Below are 14,600 nucleotides of genomic sequence, written 5' to 3'. Positions count from 1 at the left end.
TTCTCCAGGATTTAAGCTTTTATGAGGACACAAGCCTGTGTGACAAGTTTCTTTCTTTCCATCACCCTGAGGCACAGGAACAAAGTGAATATGACTACTATACTTCCCATCACTCAGAATTTTGAGGAGCAGGGAAGCACAGGCACACTATGCAACCCTGAAAATCAGTGCAATTTTCAGGACATCTATTTGTAATGACACTTTACAGTTCGTTATGTTACGTTACATTACATCTTGTGCTTGTTAGAATTGAAAGAAGCACTACAATTAGTGATCCTAATGTGCATTTGGACTTTACTTATTATACAAGTGTCAATATTGGCTTGTAAACTGACATGTTTGTAATAGGGGATCTCTTAAAGAAGCAAGGAATCATTGGTTTTGTAAAGATAAACTTTAAAAATTAAAGTATGCACACCTTCAGAAAATATTTTTTTTGTTTGGAAGATGTTGGCCTCATGTGCTCATTAAAATTTAGCTGATCAAAATAAATAATTATAGCTTAAATATAAGAGCAAATTATTTAAAGTGTTTTTTTAATTAAGTTGTAACAGATTTTTCATCATTTTTTAACAACCATATGGCAGTGTAATATATTGGTTCTATTGGGGTTAATAGATTGTATAGGGATATTTTTAAATTAAATAGTTTTATGTCCATCAATTCGGACATGGCAAGTTGTATCCAGTGAAGCAAAAACATGGCTTGGAATACACGCGAGCCCTTCACATAAGTGCATGACTTGCCAAACTCAAGACTTCCTCTCTAAGTTGGGCCAAACTATTACCTGGATTGAACTCGGTCTTAAATGTAATGAATAATGAAATCAGAAATCTGGTATTGCAGATGTGATCTAACTAAACAATGAGATATACTGAGAAATTAAGATTAAGTAATTATGGCAGATGCCAAGCCAATATATCTGTGTGTTTTTGTAGCAGGGAAATACCATACAATACTTTGGTTCATAATAATTTTTTACATGCCTGAGGAAGTAGTTAAATGGAGAGTACCTGGTGAACACAAGAAATACCTTGTACTCAGTCTCCTGTGCCACAAAAAGTAAACTGAAGTCCTAAATTCACAAAGATACTATAGCATGTAATGACAAGAACTCAGGAAACATCTTAATAAATTACTGCTTCTGTGAACTAATAATTTCTCCCATATTCTAAGACATGTAACACAACACAGGACAGTGTTTGGTAAGAAGTATTCTCCCATGCTTCCTGGAACATCAGCTGAAAGAAAGTCAGAGAGATTCACCCCCTTGGCTAAAAACACTGAAGGTGGTAGCTATTTACTTCAACCAGCATCTCCCCAGATGTATAGAAGACATGCTGAGGTATCCTCTGCTGCATCTTGAGTTATTTTTGGTGGTTCTGCTCTCCTTTCAACACTCAAGTCTGTCTTCTATGTAGGAAATGCCAGACCACCTACCTGTCCCGTGATGCATGTGAGAATGTGAATCAGGACAAGTAGAGTTTAAATATAAGGAGAGGCCATGCACATTATTACAAGGTCTCTATGTGTATTGATAAAATTTACTGTTCACATTATTTTATATTATGAAAAATTCAGGCAGAAATTCTTCCTATTTTTTCTATGAAATGAAGCAGAATGAAAGGGACAAACAGAAGTCAAATTGCACAGTAAATATGTGCTCTAAGCTATTGTCCTACATACTAGTAATCAATGCTCTGCACATAAAATAAAAATAATGTTAGGTATGATGCACAAAAAGAACTGAGACAATAAAGGAAATCATGGGAGGATGACATCCTCCAGCATAACTCTCTCTTAGTTACTTTCAACTTGCTTCTGGGACAAAATACCAACAACCAAAATTAAGGAAGAAAAAATGTATTTAGCTCACAGTTTGTGGAGGTTTCAGTACATAGTCAGCTGTCTCTATGGCAGAGTAGCAAAGGGCAGAAGGCAACAGATAGTAGTGGTGGAAACAGCAAAACACCAGATCAAAAGGGAAGAGCAGAGTGAAAGAGGAGGGCTTAGCAAGGCTCTCTCCATTCCTTATATTGCATTATAGGCTATCCAGGGATGGGTCTCTGACACCTCTCACCCAGCATTATTAGATCATGAATTATTCACAAACTCTAGAAGTCTGCCCCATCGACTACATGAGGCTTTGGGGAGATAACCAGACACAAACCATAACAAACTCCAGTACAATACAGATAAAAGTTGGTATAGTAAAATATGAAAATTTCTATAATAACCAATACCAAATGTACACTAATGGAGTTTCTGGCCTGTGAATGAACAGCGGGTACTGTATTGTTAAAGTACCAAGTGTTCCAAACCAGATGAACAGATTCATTATCATACTACTAAAATATCAACAACCCATTTTACAGAGAATGATATCTTTTCACATTTTTAGGTAGATAAGGTAGGTGGCAAAGAAGAGCATTAAAATTGAAGAATTCATATTTTGTGATGCCAGGATTTTATTATGAAAGGATGGAAATGTGGCTAAGTGGATCAGCACATGTAGAACCACCCCCAAGATCTACCCTACCCAACCCAGGCAGCTTTCAACCCTGAAGGCTCAAGTCTGCCATGAAAATTTTTTCTCATATTTTCCTGCTGGTAAGTGAGGGACAATTGTAGGGGAATCTCATGTGCACAGCCTCATCAAGAAATTATGACACAATGTGATAGTACCACTTTCTTAAGAGCTCACAGCACACCGGCAAGCTATCAAGAACACTTTTCCTCCCCTTTGCACCATGAAGCTGTACCCACCACTCTGCAGCTTTTAATTCTGCACTAATAGCAAGTAAGCTTAGGAAGTTGAGCCTTCTGTGGCATAGAGGAGCATGAAATAGGTAATCCTTAGTCTCATCTTGGTGAACTATAGCTCCCCACTGATCTGAGAGCCAAGAAGAAAACAAAACATTAAGAATAATACTTATTAGGGCCAGCGAGATAGCTCAGTGGACTAAGTGCCTGTTTATGCAGGCACAGAGACAGAGGCTCAATCCCTGGCACCACATGCCATGCCAGTCCCACATCTGGGTGCACTGAGCCAGGCAACCGAGTACTGTTTAGGTGGTGCATGCCTAGAATCCCAGGGCTGGGAAGATTGAAAATAGGAGGATCACTACAGGTTTGAGCTGCTTAGTGAGACTTTGCACAAAATTAAAAAAAAATGAAAAGAATAATACCCCTTATGACCCTTTATAAAAAGACTTATCTCTGTCTTTTTATTTCTCTGTCTTTGTCTCTGTCACCCCCACCAACCATTTTTAAATTAACCTTATTGGTACATTTTAGAGATACACAATGATCACGTTCATTAGAGGAAGTGAATCTAATATATGATTTTTTTTTGTATTTTCTTTTCTTTCCCCGAACCCCTCTACTCTCTTCAATCAAGCTTGTTTTTCTTGTTTACAAAGACTGTTATTTCCATTTTTTTATTCTTTACCATTCTTTTGTTTTTTTTCCTCTCTTCCTTTCTTCCTCTCACTGGAGTGATAGCTCAATGGCATGCCTTTGTCTACATGGCAAGGTCAAGGTCCTGAGTTCTACTTGGTGCCAGAAATCTAAAACAAAAACAAAGATCTTCCTCTCCCATCCCAGTCCCCATTTGCATTTGAATATTTTCTCCTGATTTCCCAGGATCTGCTATATATTTTGTTCCTTATTTACCTTTTCAGTTTCTCTCACTAGAGAAACAGTGTGATATAATAACACATGGTGAGTCTATTTCATCGAAAAATGTGGACATTTTTTTTCTCTTCTGTACTTCCCCTGTCCCCTCGCTTGTTCCCATTTCTCCTGAACATTTTCTATTTATTTCATAGTAGGCTTTCTACACCTTGGCTTCTACTACACATCCACCATCTTATATCAGAGGATCAATATTTACATATGTGTGTCCAATTTATATCACTTAAAAGTATGTTCTCAAGGTATCTTCATTTACCAAGAAATGTCATATTTTGTCCTTTGTAGCCACTTAGTACTCCATCGTAAAAAAAAATAATAATACCACATTTTGTTTATCCATGCCTTGGTTGATAGCCATTTGTATTATTTCCGGAGATTTAGATATCACAAATTGAGTTGCTATAAACATGTGTGTACATGTATCACCGAGGTATAATGTTGTAAATTCCTTTGGGGAGATAACAAGAATTGGAGGTAGAATAGAATCTCTAATTCTAGTTTTTTGAGAAGTCTCCACAGCAACTTCCACAGTGGTTGCACCAGTCTACCCTCCTATCAACAGTGTAGGATTCTTTTTCCTCTGCAGACACTCCATCATTCATTATAGATTGAATTCTTGATAATAGTCATTCTTTCTGGGATGAGATAGAACATCAGCATTGCCTTAATTAACATCTCTCTAGTGGCCAATCACATTGAACAGATCTTAGGATCAATGGAACAGATTAGAAGATGCAGAAACAACACCAAGAATCACCTCATGTTTGACAAATAGGCCAGTATGTTCACTGGAAAACAGATAGCTTCCTTAATAAGGGATACAGGAGAAATTCACTTTACACATACCGAAGATGTAAACTAGAAGCACATCTATCACCATGCACTAAACCAAAGTCAAAAGGGATCAAGCATCCAAATAGTAAAACAAAACCTAACTCTGCTGGAAGAAAGGATAGAGTTCTTGAAAACGTAGATGTAGGCCAAGATTTCCTGACCAAAACCCAAATTGCATGGGAAATAATATAAATATTCAACAACTGGGATATTTCCTATGAAAAAGCTTTTACACAGCAAAAGAACTCACCCATAGAATAAAAAGAAATCCACAGAGTGAGAAAAAATTTAACCTGCTGTCCCTATCACAAGAGACTAAGATCTGGATCACAGGAAGAATTATAAAAAATCAAATTCACCCAAATTTAAATACCCAATCTCCAAATGGATATCTGGGATTAATACCAACTTCTCAGAGAAAGAAATACAAATGGTAAATGAGCATATGAAAAAAATCTCACAACTTTTGATGCATAATTCATATGCCATAAAATTAACTTTTAAAATTGAATACATCTCTGCCTTTTAATCCACTCCCGATGCGGTGGTGTGTACATTACTGTTTCAACTTTCCATTCAGCATTTCATCAATTATCTGCAACCAGCACTCAGTGTTCTAACTCTGGGATTTATCTACTCTACATTCTATGGATGTGGTGTCTTGAAATACATGGTCTTTTATGTGGGTTTTCTTTCACTTAGATAAGTGATTTCCGTAGTCACCATTAATTTTTTGATTTGTTTTTTTTAAGAGAGTGCAATTTAGAATTAACACAGAAAAAAAATTGCATGCGAAGCGGAATTTCATATAACGAAGTATAATATAATTTTCAAAGTATTTGTTGCAATACATAGTGTTATCTTCCAACCAGTTATACATATTACCAGATATATACATGCAAAATTGGAAAAAGAAAGGGAAAAAACAAAGAACTATGTAAGAAATTAAGAAACAAAAAAGTACAAACAATTGAAAAAAGATGAAGCAAATTAAACATTAATTACTTCTTTCCATAGACCAGCAGAAATCCACACTACTGTTCTCCAAACCATCCTGCTTGTGTACACAGGTAAATCCTTTTCCCCCACTCATTCTCCTGGAGAAAACTGTAACTGCATTAACCACATAGTCTCTCTTGGTTAAGGATTTTGGTAGGTGCTAAATTTATAACACACCAAAGCTCTACACCAAAGAGCAGAGGACAGTGGTATACAAAACGAGAAACAGAAGGAGCAAAATGCTTTTTCAGGCCCCGAGTCAATGGGAACAAATGCAGGCGATATTAGCATAGAGAAAATTGGGAATCACAATTGAAATCTCTGAGTTAATAGTGTCTAAAGTAAAGAACAACTACAGAAACATATAGAGCAAATCAGATCAGAAATAATCTCCAAAGTAAAAAATAAAAAGAAATGGTAACTCTAATGAAAGAATTACTAAGTGCTTCTAAAACAGATACAGATAAAAATGCAGAATACAAGAAATGAAAGAATCCTTGAATAAGTAATATAGGAAAGGAATAGAAGGCATGAAGCAGATTCAAGGACACATATAGGAAGTTAAAACCTCAATCACAAGCTATCAAAACTGTTTGAATGAAAGTAAAGACAGAGTTTCAGATCTAGAAGACACCATTGAAGCTAGTAAAGAGGAAAGAAAAGTTCTCTCAAAAACAAATAGGATATGGGAAAAATAATTCAACATCCTCAAGATAATGCAAAGATGAACAATATAAGACTAATAGGGATCAATGAGAAAGCAGGAGTCAGTACAAATGATATAAAAAGAATATGGCAGAAGTAATAACAAAAAACTTTTCAAATATATGGAAACAATCTGACATTCAGGAAACCGAAGTATGTAGAACTCCAAATAACATCAACCCAATTAAAAACACCTAGACATATAATAATCAAGATTCCAGAAAACCAGTACAAAAACAATATACTAAAAGCTGCTAAAGAAACGGATCGCATTTAAAGGAAAATCCATCAAAATAATGCCTGATTTGTCTTCACCCACCATCAAGTCGAGAACATGAACCAGACTACTTCAAGTTCTCCATGAAAAGTAATTCCACCAAAGATGGATATACCTTGCAAAACTTTCTTTTAAGTTTGATGGAGAAGTGAAATACTTCCATGAGAAACAACCGTAAAAAATTACAGGATGACAAAGACAAGCCTACAAAGATTATTAAAAAGATGTTCTAGAGATGGACAAAAATGATCACAGTTCCACAAATAAGAATGGGAAGAACTCACCAAATAGGGCAATTAATCACAGGAGAAAAAGGGGTATACAACAACAGGTAAATAACATGTCAATGATAATTCAATACATCTCAATAATAACCACCAATGTAAATGGGCTTAATTCATCAATTAAAAGAAATAGACCAGAATAGTGGAATAGGAAGCAAAATGCAACATTATGCTTTATACAAGAAATATGCTTAACTCATAAATAAATTCATTGGCTGAAAATCAAAAGATAGAATACAGTACTACATGCCCAGCACCTCAGAAAAAATCAGGAGTATCAATCCTTTTCATAGACAGTCTGAACTTCAAAACAAGCATGAACAAACGACATTTAAAAAAAGAACACTACATACTGGTTAGGGGAAAAATTCAAAGAAAGAAGTAACCCTCATAAAAATGTATGCACCCAACATGGGAGTAACCAACTACATAAGACAAATCTTCATGGACATGAAAAATCAAATGTCCAATATCACAATCTTAACAGGAGACCTTAACCCCCCTTATCCCAAAAAGATAAATCAAGCAGACAAAAAGTAGCAAAGACATAGTAGAACTGAAACAGATCTTGGAACAAATGGACTTAGTGGACATATATAAAGTGCTCCACCCAATCAAAGCTGAATATGCATTTTTTTCCAGCTACCCATGGAACATTTTCTAAAACAGACCAAATAATAGTCCATGGGTCATGCTTAAGTATATGCAAGAAAGCAGAAATTATCTCTTGCATATTATCTGACCACAGCACAATGAAACTGGAAATAAATGAGAAAAGTAAGCACAAAAACCCATTAAATACATGTAAATTAAACAATACCCTCCTCAATAACCAATGGGTTACAGATAAAATTAAACAGGAAATTACACAATATTTACAGTGCTATGAAAATTAAAACACAATTTATCGAAATTTATGGGACCTAATGAAAGCAGTTCTTAGAGGGAAATTTATAGCTGTCAACTCACACAGGAGGAAAAACAGAATGGGAACAAATAAATGACCTAATGCTGCACATGAAACAATTAGAAAAGAAAGTGCAAACCAAACCCAAAACACAAAGACGCGAGGAAATTATAAAGATTAGACAAGAAATTAATTCAATTGAGACAAAGAAAACAATACAAAGCATTAACGAATCAGAAAGCTGGTTCTTTGAAAGAGTAAATAAAATAGATAAGCCCCTAACTCACCTCATCAAAAAGATGAATGAAAAACTGAAAAAAAGCAACAAGGCATGAAAAGGGTGAAATTACCACAGACCTAGTGGAAACTCAGACAATCATCAATAGCTACTTTGAGAATCCTTACTTTCACAAAATTGAAGACACAGAGAAACGGATAGATTCCTAGAAAGGTACAAATATAGCTGAATTCTTCAAGAAATTTACAGAACATATAATCCCAATACTCACCAAACTCTTCAATGTAATTTAAAGCGAAACCGTCCTCCCAAAATCATTTCTAGAGGCAAGTATTATACTGATACCAAAACCAGGGAAAGACGCAACTAAGAAAGAGAACCAGAGGCCAATCTCCCTCATGAACATAGATACAAAATTCCTCAATAAAATTCTAGTAAATAGTATAAAGCACATCATGAACAAGATTATACACTGTGACCAGGTAAGATTTGTCCCAATGTGCAAGGATCATTCAATATTCACAAATTTATAAATGTAATACACTATATCAATAGAGCAAAATCTAAAAACCACATGGTCATCTCAATTGATGCAAAAAAGGTTTTTGACAAGGTCCAATACACATTAATGTTCAAAGTCCTACAGAAAATTGAAATAGATAAGCTCTACCTCAATCTGATAACAGTCATGTATGACAACCCAATGGCTACCATAATTATAAATGGAGAAAAACTGAAATCTTTTACTGCCAGATCTGGTGCAAGTGAAGGATGCCCTCTATCACCACTCCTATTCAATATAGTTCTGGAATCATTAGCTAGAGTCATTAGACAAGAGAGAGAAATGAAAAGAATAAGAATAGGTAGAGAAGAAGCTAAAATATCATTATATGAAGATGATAGAAGACCCAAAATACTCTACCAAAAATATAAGAATTAATACACAAATTCAGTATTATAGTAGGATACAAAATCAATACCCAAAAATCAATAGCATTTCTCTACAGAGATAACAAACACACTGAGAAAAAATAATGTTTTTAAAATTTTATTTACTCTTAATTTAATTAGTTTCTGCTCAGAAGATGCTGCAGGAAGCTATCACTTCAAGGAAGTCCAGTGTTGGACTGGGGAGACAGCTCAGTGGCATAAGCACCTGCCTGGCATGAGCACGATCCTGTGTCCGATCCCTGGTATAACGAACAAACAAAATATCCAGTGTCTGCTAAATTTTTAATTTTTGTGTTAAGCTTGCACTCTCTGATACCTTCACTGTGTGACCCATGTTATGTTTTCACCACTGGCTTTGGCAAACTTATGGTTGATGTTTAGTTATTATATATCTTGTTTCCTGGTGAAATTATTAAATTGTAAGGACATTTTCTCAAAGATCAATATGAAGAAAAGTGTGTACTCACAGGACTCAGATCAATATAGCATTTTCATTTTTGCCAGATTTATTAAGGCACAAAAAGAAAATGCTTAATCCTGAAATGAGAAAATCAAATTAAGTTTGCTGAATATATGATTCTACCCATAAATATCACAAAGTACCAATACGCCTTTAGAAATCAGAATTTCTGCATAGTAACAAAATACAAACTGCCATAAAATGATCAGTTCCTCTCTGTCTTCTAGTACAGAGATGATTGAAAACAAATCAGGAAAATAATCCAAAGAAGTAGATTAGAAAAGACGAATAGATAGACATAAATGCCAAATCAAAATCATGAAAATACTTCATAAGAAAAAGTATAAAGTACAGAAGAAAGAAATGGAAGAATAAAATATAGGCTGCAAATATTTCCCATGTAAATGGACTGGAAAAATCAATAGCTTTAAAGTGGCAATACTCATCCCAAATGAGGCAATGATTCAGTTCAGTGCAACTCTTATGGTACTTTACAAGTTTAAAACAACCCAACGTGTTACAAGCATACAAGAACCTGAAGAGCCAAAGCAATGCTGAGTAACAGGAGCAGTCCTGAAGGATTGAGAATACCTGACATGGACATGACAGACCCACTGTAACATCATAGTGTTTTATGAGGATGTAAATAGTCATGAACCAGTAGAGGTCTCAGAAACATATATATGCATTTTTAGGAAACTCAAACGTACCGAAAAAATATATGCAAGTAAAGATGATTAAAAGTAGTTTTGGGAAAACTGGATATCTCTCAGAAGATGAAAACAATTAGAATCTGAACTGTCACTTAGAAGAAAAATCAACTCAAAATGATGAAAGACTTTGTGGTATTTGAAAAATTTTAACCACTAGGTGACACAATGAAAGAAATTATAATATGATGCTATGCATAGGATATTCTTATTATTTTATACTTACTTTAGCAAAGCTCATGAGCTATAATATGAGAGGGTTTTATGGAAAATGTCCCAGTTACTACAGAGAAGAAATTTGTATTCTGTTGAATTTGGGTGGAATACCCTAAAACACATATTAACCTCATTTATTCAAAGGTTTTGTACAACTCTGATATTTTACTCTTGCTAATTTTGTCCAAGTGATTTGTTTATGTATGACACTGGAGTATAGAGGTCCCCATTATGACTGCATCAGCATGTATGTCATCGTTAATACCCATAGTGTTTCTTTAGCGAGTTGCATGTGGTAATGTTTGGTGCACACATGTTTATAATTATTACCTCTTTGTGTTGAATGTCTCCCTTAACCAATATATAGTGACACGGTTTGGCTCTTTTGATTACTTTTTGAGTCCATGTCTCACACAGTTCAGAGGGGTACACTACAAAGAAGGTTGAAGGAAAATCTCATTTCTACACCAAGGACATTGACCTATGGTAACTAATTTATTTTTTTCAAAGCAGCTTCTACCTTGAAAGGGGAGATGAAATTTGTACTGCCTATTCTGCCACTGAATGTTGACGTTATATAAAATCTGTGAATCAAGCTTTGGGTTATTTTTCTATTGTGCTCCAACACATGACAACTAGGTGCTTAAATAAGAAAACTATATTTTATGATATCATTGGAATGTAAGTGGTATTCTGTTTTCACCAGCATTGTGTTTTGTGACTCCTGATATGCTCTGGCCATGTTTGTTGTTAGCTTTAAATCAGAGGAAAACCTTAAATATTTAATAAATTTTAAAAAAATTAGAACATCTAATATAAACACTGAATGAAGAAATTGTGAATGAAATCAACATACATTTCTCAGAAGAAGTACAAAAGGCCCACAAATATATTCAGAGGTATTCAACACATTTGGTCGCTAAAGAAATGCCAATTAAATCAATACTACGATTCCATCTTACACTAGAAATTATGTCATTGTGTGTCAATGAAAAGGATATTTAAAAAATAATAAATCCTTCCAAAGCTGGAGTGAACAGCAGCTCTCCTATATCATTGGTGGCATTGTAAACTAATAAAATCAACAAAGAACTAACATTATGAGTTTCCCATGACCCAGATTTCCTTCTTCTAGGTATTTTCCCCATAAAGATAAATATATCACACTATAGTGAAGTACATATACCAGTATTTATAGCTGCTTTATTCATAATAGTCAAATCTTGGAAACAGCCTGTGTGTTTATCAACTGAGGCCTGAAGGGAGGAAATCTATTTCTTTAAAACAGAATACAGCTTAGTGCTAAAGGACAAACTAGAGATACTAATATAAAAATGAATGAACCTGGAAAATATGTGGAGGGAACTCAGACAGACCCATGGTACTGAAATCTATGTGGGATCTTGTGTTTGATTAAGATAAAAGACAAAGAAAGTGAATAATAAGGGATAGATAAAGAGATATTGGACAGATCTCTTGTAAATCAAAGGGGTCTGAAAGAACATGTGTGAGAGTAAAGAGGGAGGAGACAGGATCATAAGTAGAATAAAGTAATGTAATGTACTGGAATCTTATGAAATAATTGAATATAAACCTAATATATCATGAACTTGAGATAGCGCTAATATCAATAACAACGAGAATGGGAAAAGACGATTTAGCGGGGACAGATGAAGATGGAAGTGAAGGGGATGAAGAGCAAACCTCTATATTACTTATGTGTGTCCACTCCTAGAGGCGTGTGTAAACTGCTTGCACGACAACAGCATTAACAAAAATCAAATGATAAGAAAGCATGATTACCAGTCTATGTTGTGTAGTATGATGTCTTCAGTCTTGAACACCATCATGGTGTGGTATTTTTCCCTACTTATAAGAATAATTCTTGGAGAATTGTGGGCGATCTGAGTGGTTGGAACATGGAGGACAGTACAGCAAGCCCTGAAGTTGTTGCCAAAATGATGCCCACACCAGTTATACTGTTCCCAAGGTGTCCTTCAGCTTGGGCGTAATATCAGTGCCTGCCAGGTGATTGTTGAGGCTGTAAGAAGCACCCAAGTTCCCTGTGCTGGAGAAATGTGCCGTGATGGCTCCGGGCTCCTTGCATGAACATGCTTATTGCAGATGGCTGAGGCAAAGGAAGAATTTCTAAGGATGGGGCCACAAACTTCAAACTTCTTGATATTGTCTATCCAGCAGCAAAGACTTCAGTGGACATTGCCAAACCTCAAGATAACGAGGTTGGTGATGGCACCACTTCTGTAACACTGCTGGCTTCAGAGTTTCTGAAGCAGGTGAAACCCTACATGGAGGAAGGTTTGCACCCTGAGATGGTCATCCGAGCTTTCTGCACAGCTACACAGTTAGAAGGTGACTAGATCAAGGAGATCACCGTGACCACGAAGACACAACATAAAGTGGAGCAGAGGCAGCTGCTGGCAATATGTGCCATGATGGCTCTGAGCTCCAAGCTGACTTATACTCAGCCTTCTTTGCTAAGATAGTGCTTGATGCTGTTATGGTGCTCAATGATTTGCTGCAGATTAAGATGTTTGGAATCAAGAAGGTACAGGCTGAAGCCCTAAAGGAGTCTTAGCTGGTGACTGATGTTGCCTTCACGAAGAGTTTCTCTTATGCTTGATTTGAAATGCAACCTAAAAAGTGCAGTAATGTCACAATTGCCTTATTAATGTTGAACTCTAACTGAAAGCTGTGAAAGGTAAGGCTGCAATCAGAGTCTGCATGGTATCCGATTATCAGGCAATCGTTGATGCTGAGTGGACCATTCTGTATGACAAGTGAGAGAAGATCTATAATTCTGGAGCCAAAGTTTTGTCCAAACACAAAAGTGGGGATATGGCCAACCATAACTTCGCAGACAGGGACATGTTCTTTTCCAGCTGTGTACCTGAGGAGGATTTGAAGAGGACAGTGATGGCCTGCGGAGCCTCAGTGCAGACCAGCATGAATGTTCTGTCAGCAGATGTGCTGGGCTGCTGCCAGCTGTTCAAAGAGACCCACATTGGAGGTGAAAGGTATAGTTTCTTCACTGGCTGCCCCAAGGTCAAGACTTGCATCTTCCTCCTCCGCAGTGGAGCTGAACAATTCATGGAAGAGACAGACATGTCTCTGCATGATGCCATGATGATTGTCAGGAGGGCCATGAAGAATGGTTCAGTGGTGAATGGTGGTGGATCCATCGAGATAGAGCTCTCTAAGTACCTTCAAGATTAGTCAAGGACTATCCCAGAAAGACAGCAGCTATTGATTGAAGCATATGCCAAGGCCTTGGAGATTATCCAATACCAACTATGTGACAATGCTGGCTTTGCTGTTTGTTCAAAACATCCTGAACAAACTATGGGCTCCTTATGCCCAAGGCAGTACGTGCTATTGGGTGGACATCAACAATGAGGCCCTTACTGATAACTTCAAAGATTCCACATGGGAGCCAGGTAAGGTGAAGATCAATGCCCTGACAGCAGCCTCTGAAGCTGCATGCCTGATCGTGCCAATTGACAAGACCATCTAGAACTCTAACACCAACAGGGATGCTCCTCCAGCAGCAGGCCAGGGCTGGGGACACCTCCCTTGAGATCCCGCCTATCACACTGGCTGGCAGCTGGCTGCAGGAGTGTTTGCCCAAACTGGCTTGGCTCATTGGTATTATGAAGAAGTGATACTAATTGGTCTGTTATGTTCTCACTGGAGGTTATTTAAATAAAACTTAAGACCTGAAAAAATAAGAACAATGTGTTGAAATTGACCCTGTCTTATTTTAGTCTTGTTGCGTCTGTGCAGTCCCTGTATTGAAATAAAGTCATATTTGCAAATACTAGGTTTATAATAACTTCTATGGAAACTCAAGTAAGTTTGTAACAATAATCTGGCCCTAAATTAGAGAATATTAAATCATGGAAAATCATTGAGTTTTATTTTTCATTTTAAATAAAAATAAGAAATGGACTGCTTTTTGTAGTTGTCTTAGATATGCTCTTAATGTGCATGTGTGTGTGTGTATGTGTGTGTGTGTCTGAGTGTGTAATGGGTATATCTTGCAGTAACCAAGAGGAAAATCCTGCAATCCCCTCACTTTAAAATATTAATTTTATATTATACATCAGTTACAATTTCTATATATTAATATATTAATATACATTTTAAATTAAACATATTGTGAACCTATGTTTTGGTTTTTGGTTTTTTTTTTCAGAACCAGAGATTAAACTCAGGCCCCTATGCTTGCCAGGGAAGTGCTTAATCCACTGAGCCATCTCCCCAGTCCTATGCATTTGATTTTATGAATAAAATTTGAGATTTGTA

The 14,600-nt window shown here is 36.2% G+C and overlaps 1 pseudogene; it reads left to right on the top strand.

Moving 5' to 3' along the window:
- Window positions 1–12,235: 12,235 nt before the first annotated feature.
- On the top strand, window positions 12,236–13,809 carry LOC101586633 (annotated as a pseudogene).
- The last annotated feature ends 791 nt before the right edge of the window (window positions 13,810–14,600 follow it).

Source organism: Octodon degus, unplaced genomic scaffold, assembly GCF_000260255.1.
Source record: "Octodon degus isolate 3935 unplaced genomic scaffold, OctDeg1.0 scaffold00290, whole genome shotgun sequence".
Lineage (NCBI taxonomy): Eukaryota > Metazoa > Chordata > Mammalia > Rodentia > Octodontidae > Octodon > Octodon degus.
This window is presented reverse-complemented; position numbering and strand designations above follow the sequence as displayed.